General features: G+C 39.4%; 1 protein-coding gene and 1 long non-coding RNA gene across 3 annotated transcripts in view; one reads left to right on the top strand and one right to left on the bottom strand.

The window, feature by feature from the left end:
- Nucleotides 1-13,208, top strand: part of LOC146472042 (uncharacterized) — a 61,672-nt gene that overhangs the window by 1,558 nt on the left and 46,906 nt on the right. The window lies entirely within an intron of this gene.
- Nucleotides 1-13,208, bottom strand: part of LOC146472043 (uncharacterized) — an 87,293-nt gene that overhangs the window by 31,052 nt on the left and 43,033 nt on the right. The gene's annotated exons all lie outside the window — the stretch shown is intronic.

The following is a 13,208-nucleotide window of genomic DNA, read 5'->3' as shown; positions in this document are numbered from 1 at the left end:
AGCTTCAATTCTGCGCGTTTGCAATTTTGCTTGCCGTTTTAGAAATAGGAATACGCATTCCGCGTTCTGATCAGGAATCGCAAAATCACGACCCCGTTGGGCGGTACATACCCGTATAGGTCTTGAGAGGGAGTAACTACTGTATCCCCCTTCTCCATTGGGGGTTTGGAGAGGGGGTGGGGGGGGGGGGGGACAGAAAGTTAGTCTCACGGTGACACTTGATAATCTAGCCAATTAAGCAAGAATATATTTTGGTCAATGAGAAAGAAATACTTTCGTTGAGCACCCTTCGCCCCTGACATGGCGTGTTTCGATTAAAACCAACCAAAATTTTTTCCTCTTAATAATATTTTTTATCAACAGCTTTGAGGCTGTGGATGGAACTTTCTCTTTGCACCTTCATTTTTAATCGATCAATTTATCAATGTTCAACACCAAACGCAGTTTACTTTCGATTATCAACAACTAAACAAATCAATTATCAAAACAAACACGTCGCTTATCAGCTCATGTGCATTAATTAACAGCGCAAAAACGCCTTCCGCGACTGATGAAAAAGAAGATAGTTTTCAGGAAATTAATACCATCATTGATAACTGGCTTTTAGTACAGTTTTAAAACCACTTTGCCTCAAATTACTCCCGATAAAATGAAAGCCACTGAGCAGTACTTTTCTCTCGCAGCGCTACCAGTATTATGCTGTATAAGGTGGTTCTAACTTTTTAGAAAGTTATGTATGGGCTTTGCAAACTGAGGACATTCAGATTTCCTCTAAGTTTCCGATTAAGCTAACCTTTGGATGGAGGAATTAACTCTTCCGTGCGACTGAGTATAATTTAGCGCCAGTTAATTTATCACTGAATCAGTTTCAAATGATACGCGTCTCTGCTCTGATTGAATCATTGTTATCATTGGCTTGCTAAGTGATTCTCTTTTGTTTCAAGTTTATCTTCTTTGTTTTTCCTCAATTTAACACTCTTAGTACTCTTAAAATCATACACAAGGTTCCTCGTCTCATTGTTATCTTTGGCACTCCCTGTTTCGAGTTATCCTACTTATTTCTCATCGAGTTAACTCTCAACCAAACTGATATGAGAACATTTTCTCCTTCTCAAGTGGGTGATATCTTGTCTTGTGATTGCACTATTGAAGAACTCAAGGGCTACACAGAAAAACTAGTAACTGTGTTTGTAAGGAACACCGCGACAAATCTAATAAGAGCACTGGATCCTGTAGTAAATGATCTAATCAGCAACAATTGTAGAACAAAGAAGACAAAGAAAGAACAAGGCTGATTTCACGGTCAGTGAAAGATATTGATTCCAATATTTCGAAAGGAACGGCCTTCCTTCTTAGGATGTTATAAACTGAAGACGAAACAGCCATACCTTTCGAAATATTGGGTACAGAGATGAGAATTCACTCTCAAATTGGGCGCGCCGCCATGTTGGCTGGTCTCGGCCCCGGGTGTCAGCCTCAAAGACGGTTGGATGTTTTCATCACGTCAAGAAGAGGACTTCTCGGGCTAGAGTATTTGTTATTGTAAGAATTAATTTTGAAGACAAAAATCTTGTGTGGCCATTAACACGAAAGCTGTTGATCAGTTTTTACCTGTGTGGTGTCTGAAAGCGTCTGTATGGGACGTTCAAACGCGGTTAACGTTTTGTCAAAGGTGGTCGTAAGTAAAATTATCCACTTATGGGAGTGTCCGTCAAGAGAATTTCGACTGTAGTTCACAAAATGAAATTTGGGATTGATAAAAGGTTTTAAGTTAGCCTCTCTCGAGAGTGAAAATGCTAAGGGTGTTCTGGGTGTTAGAAACACTGTTGACAAAAGCAGCCACATTGAAAATTGTATCAGATATTGGAGGGTATGTTTCATGAAAATCGAGAGATTGTAACAGGGGGCTTTTGGGGGATTTAGCTCAGTGGTTGTGGGAAAGGTGCCCTGTCATCTTCCGAGATATTAGTAGTAGGGGCCCTGTCAACTTCCAGGGAACATGGTGTTTATTGCAGATCTTGGCTCATTCCGTTACAGGCAGAACTCAAGAGCTTTCACGGAAGGTCATTTGTCGAATACGACCGCAGCCAACAATAGTATTCGACAATTCAATTTCACTTAGGTGAGCATAGCAAATGGAGGAAATTCTTACGATTTTAGTTTTTGCGCGTTTACAAACTGAAGCTCATTTTTTTATTATTCTTAATATTATTATTAATACGACCATGGTCGCATTAAATGACTGATTGACTGACTGACGGACTGACTGATTGGTTGACAGACTGACTGATTGATTGATTAAACTGAACAGCTCTTGAACTCACGAATTTATCATTAGTTTACATCATTAAGATTTCAAGGAGCTTCGGGGCCATTGGCCAAAAACAAGTAACAGCCACTGCATACCAGTGCGTAGCCTCTACAAATCATGCCGATTGTCATTAAAGAGGGCAGAAGGTCCTCGATCGACAAGGCTATAGCGATACAGAACGTGCGTTGAAAATTGAACGTCCTCGTTTCTTCTTCCTGTTGAATAGAGAGAGGCAACTGCAACCAAGTTATTTTTGTCGAGTTACAACTCTCCAGAGATTAACTGTCGTGTATTTCTCAGCCAATTAGGTGAAAGAACGGATATTCTGAGGATCATTGGAAATTTCCTCAAGCTACTGTAACATTTCCCCTTTGCCATAACAGTGATCGTACCTTCTCGAGAAAACAGCGCTGTGTTAATTTCGCCCCTCTGGTGTACTTCAGGCAAGTTGCGTTTTATTCTCTATACGTATACCTTACCATTAATTTACTTTGGTAACACTATTGAGTGTTCTCTAGTGTTATCGACATGTCTAATAGATCGGTAGTTTTTACTGTTTGCGCGCCTTGCACACTGAGCCAAGTTTATAGGTAGCGATACGCGATCGTTCGATTGAACGCACACTGAGCTGCCGGTATAAAGAAGCCTTGCGCGCATATTACACTCATATAGTGCTAGCGCTTTATATAGACTTCCAAAGCGCGTCTGTCAGCCTTTATCGATCCAATATATAAAACAACTGATATTGCTCTTACAGACAGGGAACGATCTCCAATGGATAGGTCAGAGGATAACTAGTCTTTCATATCTCTAACTAGAGGCGAGGCCGCCTTTTGAAACAGTAACAACAATAATCGTAACAACACAAAGAAAGGGAAAAAAGGAAGGGAAAGCCTAGGTTCTGGCTCTGACGCTGAAGGAGATTACTGTTTCACAGTATGTCATGTATGCGCCACCAAGTAAAGAGAACACTTAGAAATTCCGTTGTGTATTGACACTTGCCCCAGAAAAACTGTCGAGCAGTCATGTAGTTTCAGATAGCTAGCTAAGGACGAATTACATGAATTACTTGGTGGACGTAATCCAAATACTTAGCGCCTTCGTTCTTCACCCTACAGAGAAAAACATGTAAAGTCGTGACTGCGATGGCCTTAAATCTGTTTGCACATCTCATTATTATTACTATCAGGAATTCAGTGACAAAACGGTATTTTTTTTTTAAATTCCGAAACTCGTAGGAAATACGTATCACTAATAAGAAGGATGTCAAAAACCTTATCCTCGGCTCTGTCAGATAAGTGGCCGAACATGGAGTGCTTCCGTGTTTTAAACGTTAAGCAATGCACGTTGCCATGGTTTGGCAGTGGAATACTAAGCGCTACATTACTATCACAAATGTTTGATCAGAAGAATATCTTGAAAGTTTTCGTCTACGTTTTAATTGTCTGAGTCTTTGATGGATAAACAACTGTCCAGCCGATAGTTTATCTGACGTTTAATTGGAACGCAACGCAAACACACTTATGCTCCACTTTATCTTAATCTAATTAAAATTTACGTATAGATAAACCATTTTGTTGTTTCCAAGCTAAAAAAATCTTCAGTTAAAAAATCCATTATAGTTTAAATGGCGTTTAACGGGCACGGAAACAAGGAAAACACCGGAAAACACTTATGGTGCGATTCATCTTAATGTAATTAAATTTACGTAGAATGGATAAACCATTCTATTGTTCTTCTGGCCAAAAGTTCTTAAGCTTACAAGTTTTTGGCAACGAGAGTCACCTGATTTAAACATACCACAAGTTACGTAAAACTGTTCTGTTTATCATATGCATTTATTAACGTTCGTGATAAACAAGTGATTGTCATTTCCAAAGCGTTTAATAGCCGGGTCATCAGTTTCGATCGGTACGCGTCGATTATTTAGAGGTACTGAAGCTGAAGTCTAGCTATGACATAGGTGATTTAAAATATATTTAGAAATGTCGGAAAACTGACATATCGAACCGATGACGTGTTCAGTGCAGTCTCCATGGTAACTGCACTATTTCATTGTTTACCGAAGCAAAACAAACAAAGAGCTAGTTATCTGTAAGTAAGCAATGCTTTTAACTCAGATACTTTGTTGTTCTTGACCACCGGCAAATACTGATCTTGAAGACATGTTAGATAATTTAAGATAAAGAAATTGGATTATAGTAGAGCCAGCAGCCATTGATCATCCCTGATTATATAAGGCTCCTGACTACAGCGCAAAGTTTGTCCAGAAATACGGAAAAAAACTACTCTCAATCTCTGTTTCGACACAAGCATTTAATCGAAATGAACATCAAAAGAAATTAGTGACAACTGTACGTACTCTGATGTTGTCATTTCTCAGTACACTTATGCAGGAACGTTTTCGTGGATAATGCCTGTTTTGACAGTCAAGGAGGAAACTCCTTTGGAACTCCTCGTGTGTACGACTCGACTAGGAAACTGTCATGAAATTACCAAATCTTGCCCCCCTGCCCCTCCCCCTGAGGAAAGCAATTGTCAAAGGAACCTAATTTTTTGTTGGATTACACGACTGAATACTAATTTGACCCAGAAAACATTGTTGTTCTTTGAAGCAATCGAATTTTCAAGGACACTTCTTAAAGTACCTACCTGACATAAGAATTGTGTTAAAAAAAAAACGTGAAAACTGCAAAGGACCGCAAAGAACAATAAGTTCGGATACATCATAACTGAGGAGGACTTGGTGAATCTCGCCCCTTGTCTGAAATAAGGAATCGATTTAAGAGTTTGGTCTGGTCTGAAACATGGTAGGGAAAACCACATATTTTGGTATAGCGGTCGAAAAAGGGGAAAGGTTTCTAGAAGCGCACCACACCCACCAACCCAAATACTGGTGGAGTACCCCCTCGGGTGTTTAAATGCCTAATATCTTGCGTTGTTTACCACTTATAGATTTCGTTAGACGTACGTAGTGGGTGGGACAGTTTTTGTAACAGGTTTTCCTCTGTCATGTCTGGGACGTTTTTATTGAAACTACATACCGTACTCACTTCCGGATTACTTGGAATTAGGGTCCTAAATTAAGTGTAACTGAAGATGACTACAAGACATTTTTAATCTAACACTCGACCACAATCACACTACAAACCACTTGAGATGCTACGCACATTGCTGAGATAAACGGCGATAAAATCCATAGTTAGTCGACATCTTGAAAAGGCTTAAAATGATTGACCTTGTTCCGACGACATTAAAAACCACGGAACAACACTTAAATATATAGATTTTAAAGGTCATTTGTTCTTCTACGCCGTTTTGAAATTAGGATTCCCGCTTCTAGCTACTCGTCTGTTAGGTCACCCGGGATGATTCGAAATACCGTTCATGCAGCATTACGGAAGCCATCAAGATAGGCGCCTATAGTCGAAGCTTATAAGAAGTTCTTATGAAAGACTTCTTCGTTAATGCTATCAGCGAAACAAGCCGTCTGAAACTTTTCTCAAAGAAACAGTCTGGTACAGCGCATAACAGCTGCATTCCTTTATTCTAATTGGAAGAGGCGCTCTCAAGAATTCATGCATGGATACGTGCCTTCATTACGGATTTTGTTTCCGTACCGCATGGGTTCAACGCCAGAAGAGTTTGACATTCTTTCTCTCGAAATTCTCCGCCACCTCGCCCTTGCTAGTTGTAGCTGCAGCTCTGAGGTTTGTGATACGTGCACAAAAGACGTCTATGACAAGGTAGGCAAATGATAAATCACGGAGAATATAGCACAGACGACCGCCACTAGCTTATAGACATAACGATTTGCGGCGCGCGTGAAGGGAGCTAGGAATACACACACTGAAAAAGGGTCCGTATCTTGGGGGCACCCTTTGCTGATTTCCGAGGGCCTCTGTTTAGGAGGGCAATATATTTGAACTTCGCTTGAACAACATTACATTAAGGATAAGTTGTTTCAATTAGATTAAATCTGTAGTGGAACTACTTCAGCTCTGTAGTAAAACAACCACAAAACAATAGACAAATAGACACCATTCTCTGCCGAATATGCAGTACCTTGGCGAAATTTTGCGCATGCCCTTACATTTGACGCACTTGTGCAACTTTTACTTAGCAAATCAGTATTTTCAACTGCAGGAATTCCGCAATGCACCACTTTAGATTGAACCTTAGTCTTAGGATAATGATTGAATATATCACCTACAAGTGAGATCAAACTCTCTTTTGCTGAAGTTATACAAGTCAAGTTAGTTCAATGATTTCGTGTCGAATAAAATCCTGTTGCAGCTTTATTTTATCCCTTGAAAGATTAATTCTCTTGGCAGTTGAAAAATCTGTTTATCGAAAGAAGTAGTGGCAATTCTCTGTTTTCCAAGTCGTTTTGCTATATAAATAACTGAAAAAAAGCAATATTACGCAAACAAGAGTTCGCTCTGCGAATTAAAACCGGTTCAATTAATGATTCTCTCGCGGTAGAGTATTTGCTGCCTATAGTTGCTGCTAACATCACAAACAAAACAGAACAACCTATCGTGTATAATTGAGTGTTGTTGTTGTTGTTAGGAGAAAACTGAAAAAAAAAAAAAACCAATCTACCGTGTATAACTGAATCAATGTTGTTGTTGTTGTTGTTACACGAAACACGAAGCCGTTACTTCCACTGTGCTAATCCAAAAATAGTGCACAGTTTGAAATAATAAGAGGATTGCTTTATAAAAACAAAAAACTAAGTAAAAACAAGAACACAGATCATCGTGGCATCGAGAGTAAGATAACCACTTAAAACTGAGCCACTCTAATAAAAATTCCTCTTCGTCTACCTCTAACAGAACCGCCGTGATTCCGTGCAATAGATGGGTTACTGGCGTTATTCATTTTTTCTGTAATAATAATCACATTTCTGTGTTCTTGCTGTAGTACTATCGGCTATCTGTTGTTAGCCGGTTTGTCACTTAGACTTTTCTCAGGCACATGTAGGTAACATACCAGTGAGCGAGTTATCAAGTGAGTCTAAACTGCTGAACATGGCGCACCTTTTTTTGCGTTAGGAAATGAAACTACGAACCAACTGGGATATGAAAGAAAAGTGATGTTATCTTTTTCTGAGAATATATGCCTATAAAATCTAAAATACTGATCGGTTTTGTTCAACCCTAATCCCATAGTTTAGTCTTTGAGCAACCCGGCACTTATGAGAACGGAGAAACTGAGAACACAGCCAAAGGATTTTTCTCTTCTTGGGTGAAAGAGCCAGACATAAACTGCGACGTTTTAATTGTTACAGTAGCCTGTTACAAGCATGATCTCTTTCAGGCGAATCGTCCGCTATTCTGAATTGGAGCAAACAATATTGCGCGCGGCCGGAATAGACCGTATTCGTATTCTCCGTATAAAACTGGAACTAGCTTGCACAGGAGGCTGAAGTGGGCTAAATATTTTTTACCCATACATATTCCCCCGTAAGAGCCTAGTACACTTAGGACCTTTATTACATTTAGGGACATTTGTTACATTTGAGGCCTCAACAGCCTCCATTACAAGCTGTATAGATCCTGTTCAAGGCTCAGAATACCAATATAGTCTATCACAGTGTTTGTATAATGAACAGTGAAAGGAAAGTTCCTTGGAGATGCATGACACTTGAAATGTTTTCGGATAGGACTGATATAAAAATAAATATCAAAAAGTGTCAAAAATGGTTTTGAAAAAAGCACAGACGTTTCGGGTATATACCCTTCTTCAGTGTGGAGAAAACCGTGTTTGTATATCTGGTGACAAATCGTTTCCGTATGAATCCATTTCTAAAATATTGCCGCAACTCTGTAAATTGAAGATATCTGACCCACGATTTTGCCGATTAAACTGAAGGCCTCTAGATGCAATGGAAGCTCTGTAATATAATCACCTTTCCACTTTGCCATTAATTTGCGTGTAATTTTTTTCAGCGGACTCTCGGTTGAGACTCTCAGGCAAATGCAGAATCTTTTAGCAAGTCGCTCCTTTTATCCGTGTCTTAATATCTCCAAAATCAATTTAATTTTATAGAAATATTTTGTCATAGATTCCCACACAAGCACTGTGCTGTGCGGCGCGGTTGCCGCCCCAATTCAAAATGGCGGCCAATTTGCGCAAAAGAGCTCCTTATAACCTGACGAAAAAGCGAGCGAAGAAGGTGGATTTCCCACTGCCACATGCGTTAAAGAGCGAGAATTTACATACGTAAACAAGATAGAAAAAATGTTGGATGACTTGCCGACGGTAAGGGAAAAAATTGAACCTGGTGTTTGTTATCCCCTCCATCTCTATCTAAAGGGTTGGCAAAAACAAAAACAGAATTTGAAATGATACCTCAGCACTAGACGTGGTAGCTGGATAACGTTACAACTCCGGTAATCTCGCGAAAATTTAATCACTGTTGTCCAGGGTTCTTCTTCAGTATATATTGTGCACTTAAAATGTAAACAGCTGACCATGCTATGGAACTAGGGGGGGGGGGGGGTAGCCTATCCCCCTTACTTTCATAACAAATCGGATTTGGCAGAAAAGATATTTTAAAAGGGGTGTTTAAACAAACAAATAGACCGCTAAATCAACTCCTCTGGTTCATCGGCCGTTCGCCCGCATAAACGACAACTGCCTGCCTGTAAGTTCGGTTTTTGACGTTAAAGATCTTTATTGTTTTGTGTACCTAAGATGATTCAGATTAACGTACAGTTTTCAACGAGAGAATGCTTCGATTGATTCACTTCTACTGTGTATTATAGCCGTTAGGACGGTCCTCGAATATGGCCTGTTTTTCGTCATGTCTTGCTACTGTATTTGTCCAAGATTGAAAGAGTACAAAAGAGAGCTTTTTCCATTATTTCCTCTGCGCTATCAAACGAGTCAAGCCTGGAAAGTTTTAGTTTATCCACCTTATGTGCCAGGCACTACGAACTGTGCAAGCACGTGTTCCCAGCCAGACAAGAACCTAAGTAAAATCATAGACAACGCCCCTTTCACAAGTAACCTCCCGAAGATGAATCTATCTATGATTAGGCTGACCTGACAATGTGACAAGGCACTCCAGTCCTGCAGTCCATTGCAAAGCCGAAGCAAAATGGCCCAAATACACTCGATATTTGAAATCAGCGTTGTTCCGCAATAGATGTTTTTTGTTTTCTGATCTAAAATACTTAGAAAACCATCAGGACTTGTTAAAATAACCTTAACGGACTGTTGTGTTACATTGTGTCGCTACATGAACTGAAGAAGACTAGCGATTCCCAGCTCAGCTCTGAAACGAAACTTTTGATCGACATACGGCCAACGAAGTCACGTTCGTGAAAACCATCAATTGTTTCTGCTCTGAATTTTACTTTACAGCTTTTATCACGCTGGATTTTCTGACGAACATGCCACAAATACATTCCAAAATGGCTGACACTACTTGGGTATTATCTCAGTTTGCGGATTCGTGAAAGTCAAATCCTTATCTGTTTTAAGATTGATTGTAAGATTACTGCATGCAGTACATCATAGCTCACAGCCTGTGCTTTAAAAAAATGTATGCTTTGATAAAGTTAATCAAAGATGAACGGTTTAATTCACAGTGAAGGCATGGAAATGAACGATGCCGACCACCAACTATTTCTGTGTAAGGCAGTTACTATCTGACGGCTGAGCTGATTATGAGCCAAAGCAAGCTATCATCAGCTCTTTCACCGAAGATTTGCCTCCAAGGCTCTTCTGTGTCGCAACTCTTTAGGATTTCATTCACGGACTCAAAAGTTAAGGCAATCCAGTACAGCATAATAAACAGCACCAGCAGCACAGGAAAGTCTATGCGGCTTCGTTACGTTTCGCCTTACATTTAAATGGTCTCATATCAAAGCTTCGTTCGCAAACTCCAAAGTTTAAATCACCTTGTACAACATAGCAAACAATACAAAGAGAACGTATTGCTTGATAGCTTTCATTTAAACTAGTTTCACAATGTGTTCTTTACGAAGGCAAGGGTTTAAACTGTCCATTGGTTTTGAACTTGCTTAACGGAGGATGTTTTTCCTTCGACAGTGGATATGATGTTACTTTTCTTCTCCAGAATCATGAACAATTCCCGCGGTATCTGTATACTAAAGCCGCCTTTGTTGCGCTTTACTTCAACCGTGTTCGCTTACAGTGATCAACATCAAATTTCTCCTTGTAATATCAGTGCTTATGCAACCCCTGAGGTCATGAGAATTTAAGATATGATCACCTTAGGAGAATTTTTTCTTGATATTTTAATAACTTCTCCCCAGTAGTTTTATAAGAAAAGTATGGGGACAAGATAGGAGAAAATGTTCTTTGATATTAGGGGTTAAAGGGTTTTAAGCTTGATAATGGTGTATTCTTTGATTGTTTTTCACAACGCTTGGTGAGACTCGAGCTGAACATTGTTCTTTACTTTATTCATGTTTAATATTTGTATACCGTCTTTCAAATGCACCATCTTTACACACCCCTTCTTTTGCGTCCAAATAATTTTAACCATTTTCAAGCAATGAATTTTCACGAAAACCTTCTGATAACCTCGCCCTTCATCAACGAGCTCAAAAACGTAGTTATCAGTTTAATAGTTTAACATGTAGATTCTAACTACGATTAAGCTTTTCAAGGGCCCTTTTTCAGTCCACGACCTTTGCACAGTCGATAGCTATCAAGCCATCACACATTGAAGCCCAATAGCTCAATTTAAGCTGTTTTTGTGGTTAGATCTATTGCCGAAAATTAACATGTTTAAGATAAAGAGTTTATTAAGCCGCTCGTCTTCATCAGCGAAATCTCGTCAATATGTATTCCGTCAAATGGCGCAGTGATTGGGCCATCGGCTAGTTATCTATAAAATGACATTCCGTGATAATTCTTTTATTACCAATGTCTACTATCTATCACTACATATATAAAGCTTAGGAGGATTTGATTGATTAGCAAAGTACATATTTTCAGATCCTAAAGATCTCTGATGAATAGTTGTGTTTTCTAGTTCTGTTGCTGCCGAACCTTTCGTGTAAGAAGCCATCTTCAGGTCGCATAGACAAAGGTCAATTCAGGTTGCAGAGAGATCGCTGACCACACAGACCCTGACCTCATTCATGATTTGGCCAGATGTTACGTGTTTCGTGCGTTCTGCCTCTAAGGGCGCCGGCGTTTTTTGGGTCTACTCCAAAATTGAAATACATAGAAAATTAGACAGTATTATGTTCTTTTGGCACCTATTCTGTTTTCAGAATGAACGAAATGGTCAACTCCTCACTATCATCTTTTTGGAAGGTTTGACACTGTTATGGGAAAAGGCCGAACTGTGCTCTTTCTAGCTTTCTAGTCTGGAATAAGAATAACCGAATTGTCCCTAAAGGATACACCCTGAGTATACGAAGGTGAACGGGGGTTGAAGAATTCCAGCTACCCGCTCCTATGAAATTTGGGTATGGAAATGTCGACAAAGCTGGAAAAAAACAACACAAACTAACCAAACCTATTTGGATTTTGGACCAAGATATGCCATTTTTTCATTCCTAATTTTGGACACAAACCCCCAAATCGCCTTTCCTTCTTAACTGACCTATCTGCTTGAATAACGTATCGGTATTATAAGGAGAATTCCGGCTAACAACATGGGGTCAAAACTGAGAACTATGGATACGTGGATACGTGCCTTCATTACGGATTTTGTTTCCGTACCGCATGGGTTCAACGCCAGAAGAGTTTGACATTCTTTCTCTCGAAATTCTCCGTCACCTCGCCCTTGATAGTTGTAGCTGCAGCTCTGAGGTTTGTGATACGCGCACAAAGACGTCTATGACAAGGTAGGCAAATGATAAATCATGGAAAATATAGCACAGACGACCGCCACTAGCTTATAGACATAACGATTTGCGGCGCGCATGAAGGGAGCTAGAAATACACACACTGAAAAAGGGTCCGTATCTTGTGGGCACCCTTTGCTGATTTCCGAGGGCCTCTGTTTAGGAGCCCAATATATTTGAACTTCGCTTGAACAACTTTACATTAAGGATAAGTTGTTTCAATTAGATTAAATTTGTAGTGGAACTACTTCAGGTTTGTAGTAAAACAACCACAAAACCATAGGCAAATAGACACCATTCTCTGCCGAATGGGAACGTAGCCATGCAATACCTTGGCGAAATTTTGCGCATGTCCCTACATTTGACGCACTTGTGCAACTTTTACTTAGCAAATCAGTATTTTTAACTGCAGGAATTCCGCAATGCACCACTTTAGATTAAACCTTAGTCTTAGGATAATGATTGAATATAGCACCTACAAGAGAGATCAAACTCTCTTTTGCTGAAGTTACACAAGTCAAGTTAGTTCAATGATTTCGTGTCGAATAAAATCCTGTTGCAGCTTTATTTTATCCCTTGAAATATTAATTCTCTTGGCAGTTGAAAAATCTGTTTATCGAAAGAAGTAGTGGCAATTTTCTGTTTTCCAAGTCGTTTTGCTATATAAATAACTGAAAAAAAGCAATCTTACGCAAACAAGAGTTCGCTCTGCGAATTAAAACCGGTTCAATTATTGATTCTCTCACGGTAGAGTATTTGCTGCCTATAGTTGCTGCTAACATCACAAACAAAACAGAACAACCTATCGTGTATAATTGAGTGTTGTTGTTGTTGTTAGGAGAAAACCAGACCTCGAGAAAACTGAAAAAAAAAAAAAAAAAACAATCAACCGTGTATAACTGAATCAATGTTGTTGTTGTTGTTGTTACACGAAACACGAAGCCGTTACTTCCACTGTGCTAATCCAAAAATAGTGCACAGTTTGAAATAATAAGAGGATTGCTTTATAAAAACAAAAAACTAAGTAAAAACAAGAACACAGATCATCGTGGCATCGA

Source organism: Pavona decussata, unplaced genomic scaffold, assembly GCF_977016875.1.
Source record: "Pavona decussata unplaced genomic scaffold, jaPavDecu1.1 SCAFFOLD_102, whole genome shotgun sequence".
NCBI classification, from domain to species: domain Eukaryota; kingdom Metazoa; phylum Cnidaria; class Anthozoa; order Scleractinia; family Agariciidae; genus Pavona; species Pavona decussata.
This window is presented reverse-complemented; position numbering and strand designations above follow the sequence as displayed.